Consider the following 5373-nt stretch of genomic DNA (forward strand, 5'->3'; position numbering starts at 1 on the left):
TGGCTGAGGCCACCACTGGACTATGGCTGAGTTTAATGGGCCGCGGCTAAGAGTTTCATGGGCCGTGACTGAAAGTTTCACACAGCATTGTACGCTGTACAGAAAACTCGACTGCGCCGAAGAAACTTCGGCGCATTTTTTACTTTTTAACTGTTGTTTCAACCGCTGTGTTCATGCTCCTCGAACTGAATCGATAAAGCAGGGAATTAGTTTTAATATTTTTCGCCAGTTGTTTGTTGTTATGACAACTTTCCTTTGCCTTAATAATAACTATATTTCTTTTATTATCTTCACTGAAAGATTGACGATGGCTGCCGAGTTACGAAATTCCTTATTTATCAGCTCGAAATTGTGGTAAAGTTTGTATGAATTTTATTCGTGTTCATTAATGAGCGAGGTAGAGTTAATTTAAGTCTATGTTTTATTTCTCGCTTAAGATATTAGCATAGTTAAGTAGTCGCTGTATACTTTTGAATCCATTGTTGTTTAAAACTTGCTCAGTTCTTTATTTTAGAACTCCAAATTTTTCAGAGACTCAATGATTACTTTATTTCAGTTCGTAAAACTTGTGTGAAATATAGCCGAGATATCATATATCTAAATGCTCGGAAAGTTATTACATACCCAGAGTTTTACTTTAATACATTTTATAAAGCACTTTATATATTTGTCTAAATATGCATTACCCTTCAGCAAATACTTCATTTTTAACCCTAAAAGGACGACATATTTATCCAAAACTTATTTCTAAAAGTTTAAAATCTAGCGGAACGCTTTGCCGATTTACTTTCAGTTACACCTGAATTCCCCCTGCCAGTTAATTACAGTACAAAGTCCACAAAGGTATTGGAAACGCGTTTGACATCGAAGTATGAAACTTCGACGCCATCGACTGGGAAGTGATTGTCATTAATTTCGAGATCAAAAGACTCTGTCCCGGCTAATCCATCCCATATAATTACTGAGGAACTCTTGTCCTTTCGATTTTGTGAACCATAGAGATTCAGCGTCACTGTGCGATGGTCACACAGAGGATGTCTGGAATTTACACGTTTATTTTTAGCAGTATCTGTAACTGACATTTCTTGCTATTATTAGTATCGTTGATATGCCACTCACAGTCCTTTCTAAAAATAGAATACTAACATACATAAGGAAAACACAAAGAGACGTTAAAAAAAACTACTCGTGCATGAAACTGATAATAAAAATCTACTAAATCTGTAATGAACATAAAAACAATAAGCGATGGACACAGAATGAAGTTTTATCTGTGACTAACGATTCATGCTATTATTAGCATTATTAATGTTCGACTTGCGGTGCTTGGAAGCTTTCTGAAAGCAGAATTTGAACATACATAAGGAAAAAATCGGAGAGAAGACTTAAAAAGTAAAAAAAGATAACAAATAACTCTGTAATAAATCTGCAATAAACAGAAAACAGTGAACAAACTGATGAAATTATAAAATTAAAAATATACCGAATAAATCTGTAATAAATCTCCAATAAACAAAAAACCAATGAACAAATTGACCGAGCTATATTTAACCCTATTCGTCCGCCACGTTCTCTTTATCATGAAAAAACTCAAATTATGACTTTTTTTTTTTTAATATGTTGATCTAAGGAAGGATTAAACAGATATGTTATCTGCTGTTCCTTCCGCAATTTTCTGAATTAACAGAGGCCAAAGAGACGGGCTCCTAATGACCTTTTCTAGCCCAGGGCCGAAGATAACAAAAGGAAAAGGAGGGGAGAAACAGGTTGCTGTACTACGAAAGAAGAGAGGTTGACTTCTTTAAAGAAGGTAGCTTATAAGGATTGAAATGTTAAAAAAAATGAAAACGGAAGCGGAAGAAGATTCCACAGCTGAGAAGTTGAGGGAAAGGAAAAGTTATCAACGAAAGTTGTTAATAGGTTGAGCAGCAATTGACCGATTAATTAATTGTACGTTATCTGATGTCACAAATAGGAAGAGATAAACCATGAGTCTTAAAATGGAGAAACAAATCCACAGTTATGTATATGTTTATATATATTTAAAGATAAAACTGTACAGATTCCCGATAGCCATCTGTACAGTTTTATCTTCAAATATATATACATATACATAACTGTGGATTTGTTTCTCCATTTTAGGGCTCATGCTACTATGACTATTTTTTAACAGTAATAATTTCCACGCAAGGGACTACTTCAAACAAATATAGGGGAATGAATGTTATAAAAGTACTTTTGAGGGTAAAATAAATGAGCATATGATGTCTTGACAGGTGTTACGTTACTGTCTGATTGAGTGCCACTTGCGTAATAAAGTACTTAGCAAGTAGTCCTCATCACTAAATTTAGCAGAAATTCCTGAGGCACAGTTCTCTTTGATTAACAACCACCCGGAAACTTTTTATTCATGAGTAATTTTCCTTTATAATTAACCAATATCCATTACCTGATAATATATACAATAATTGACTTTTATTTTGTACCTTTCCTATTACCTTTTATTAATTCTTTCAAATGAACACCATATTCTTTGGAAGCTTGAATTTTAAGTCGGTGGCTCGTGTAGGCTTGTTCCATATGAATAGGGTTCGTCTTGTGAATAATAATAATAATAATAATAATAATAATAATAATAATAATAATAATAATAATAATAATAATAATAATATTCACTTTTATATTGTGATTTTATCCAGATGCTCTGAAAATATTCATTTATTCAAATGAATAGGGCTCATCTTCTTCTTCTTCTTCTTCTTCTTCTTCTTCTTCTTCTTCTTCTTCTTCTTCTTCTTCTTCTTCTTCTTCTTCTTCTTCTTCTTCATAATAATAATAATAATAATAATAATAATAATAATAGTAATTTAGCATTTATATTGTGGTTTTATTCAGATGCTCTGAAATTATTTATTTATTCATATGAATAGGGCTCATCTTCTGAATAATAATAATAATAATAATAATAATAATAATAATAATAATAATAATAATAATAATAATAATAATAATAATAATAGTTTCACTTTTATATTGTGGTTTTATTCAGATGCTCTGAAATTTATTCATACACACATTTAGTAAAAATAGCCTTTGCATATGTCGACTAGTACTGATTTTTACTAAAATAATAATAATAATAATAATAATAATAATAATAATAATAATAATAATAATAATAATAATAATAATAATAATTTGGCATTTATATTGTGGTTTTATTCAGATGCTCTGAAATTATTCATTTATTCATATGAATAGGGCTCATCTTCTGAATAATAATAATAATAATAATAATAATAATAATAATAATAATAATAATAATAATAATAATAATAATAGTTTCACATTTATATTGTGGTTTTATTCAGATGCTCTGAAATTTATTCATACACCCATTTAGTAAAAATAGCCTTTGCATATGTCGACTAGTACTGATTTTTACTAATAATAATAATAATAATAATAATAATAATAATATAATAATAATAATAATAATAATAATAATAATAATATTTACTTTTATATTGTAGTTCTATTCAATTGCTCTGAAATTTATTCAGCCACCCATCTAGTAAAAATAGCCTCTGCATATGTCGACTAGTACTGATTTTTACTAAAATAATAATAATAATAATAATAATAATAATAATAATAATAATAATAATAATAATAATAATAATAATAATATTCAGTTTTGGATTGTAGTTATATTCAATTGCTCTGACATTTATTCAACCAGCCGTCTAGTAAAAATAGCCTCTGCATATGTAGGCTAGTACTGATTTTTACTAATAATAATAATAATAATAATAATAATAATAATAATAATAATAATAATAATAATAATAATTTTCACTTACATTGTAGCTTTATTCAATTGCTCAGAAATTTATTCATACACCCATCTAGTAAAAGTAGCCTTTGCATATGTCGACTAGTAATAATTTTTACTAAAATAATAATAATAATAATAATAATAATAATAATAATAATAATAATAATAATAATAATAATAATAATAATATTCAATTTTATATTGTAGTTTTATTGAGTTGCTCTGAAATATATTCATACACCCGTCTAGTAAAAATAGCCTTTGCATATGTCGACTACTACTGTCTTTTTTAACAACGTTCATGGAGGGCAGGTGTTATCATTATTGAGCGAGTCCCTTGTGTCGCCTGACTGTAAAAATGGATAAAAATGAAAATGTGGCAATAAAGAAATGGAATAAAAAAAGGTACCCCCTATTCCAGCTTGTCCGTGTGAAGGTTATACCAGTAGGTTTATGGGTTGGGGTCGTGAAACTGCAGAGCGACAGAGGGAGCAAAATATTCTATTCTTTTTCTACTCTTTTGGGTTAAGAGATGGCTGTTTGAGAAACAGAGAGAGAGAGAGAGAGAGAGAGAGAGAGAAATAAGGGTGAGGATAGTGCTTTTGTGTCCAAGCATTGATTTCTCTCTCTCTCTTCTCTCTCTCTCTCTCTCTCTCTCTCTCTCTCTCTCTCAAGAAAAGATCCCCCCCCTCTCTCTCTCTCTCTCTCTCTCTCTCTCTCTCTCTCTCTCTCTCTCTCTCTCAAGAAAAGATCCCCCTCTCTCTCTCTCTCTCTCTCTCTCTCTCTCTCTCTCTCTCTCTCTCTCTCTCTCTCTCTCTCTCTCGGAAAGAAGATTGCTGAAAGAGGTAAACGCATAAAAACACATTATTTGTTCTTTCTGAAAAGTAAAACGTCAGCAAACTCTATTCGTCTTTTTATTTGAGAAAGCTTTCTCTGCTTCAGTTCGAGTTTTCGTCGGGTAGAAATGTGTAACCCAGCGATCAGAAATGATGCAGGGGGATGGAATCTTGATTTTACCGAAAGCTTTGCTCATATACTTTCCTTTTTTTCAAGAACTTTCCTTTTTTCAACGCTAGAGTCGTGCTATGTGCAATAACGCTGGTACATCAGATGCCAAAATTTTTTCCCACTTCTCTCTTTTCATGTTTGTGTGTTTTCCCGCAAAATCGGCATTATTTAAATAGATATGGATACCCGATTACCAATAACGCTGGAGCTCCGCGTTGTGTCATTACTAATTATGTTAGGTAATTAGTCTCCTCAATATACGTTTTTCTTCCTGTATTAACAAGCTTTGGTCTCATATCAGCAAAATTACTGTGTATTACAGATGAAAATATTTCTGGTATTTTTTATTAGGACACAGAAAATCTTCTAACGATTAATCCTGCATTTTTTTTTTTTTGTGTGCTTTTAAATTAATCTGTATGAAAACCTTACGATCATTTGTTAAAACTACTCGTGTATCGTAGATGAAAATATTCTGTATTATTTTTTTTATTAGCACAGAAAATCTTTTAACGGTTAATCCTACG

Source organism: Macrobrachium rosenbergii, chromosome 59, assembly GCF_040412425.1.
Source record: "Macrobrachium rosenbergii isolate ZJJX-2024 chromosome 59, ASM4041242v1, whole genome shotgun sequence".
NCBI classification, from domain to species: domain Eukaryota; kingdom Metazoa; phylum Arthropoda; class Malacostraca; order Decapoda; family Palaemonidae; genus Macrobrachium; species Macrobrachium rosenbergii.